The sequence below is a fragment of the Cenococcum geophilum genome (assembly GCF_001692895.1).
Source record: "Cenococcum geophilum 1.58 unplaced genomic scaffold K441scaffold_81, whole genome shotgun sequence".
NCBI lineage: Eukaryota > Fungi > Ascomycota > Dothideomycetes > Gloniales > Gloniaceae > Cenococcum > Cenococcum geophilum.
Window position 1 is genome coordinate 65,663 of NW_027137639.1, and position 375 is coordinate 66,037.

The window sequence follows — 375 nt, forward strand, 5'->3', positions numbered from 1 at the left end:
AAACCGTTCGGGTAGGTAATATCAAAGGCTATTAACGACGACAACGACGTAGTAAGGAGGAAGCTGGAAAGCGTCAATTCAAAACCTGTTAAAAAACCCTATAGGAAAAATTGTCAGGAAAGACTACTTATCAACAGCTGCTGTGGAAAGACGCGACGCGAAACTTCGCGATCCTCTAGGGGTAAGACGTTTTATCGTGACAACAACACAACGCCGTACGGCATAGTATTATTAAGGCTATAAGACAAATAAATAACAAAATCTCTATTAAATAAGCCTTATTTTAAAGCGAAAAGCTAAAAGGCTAATTGTGATAGATATTGATGTTGCTGTTCGGAGGGAAGGCGTGACTTCGCTTTAAATAGACATTTTTAT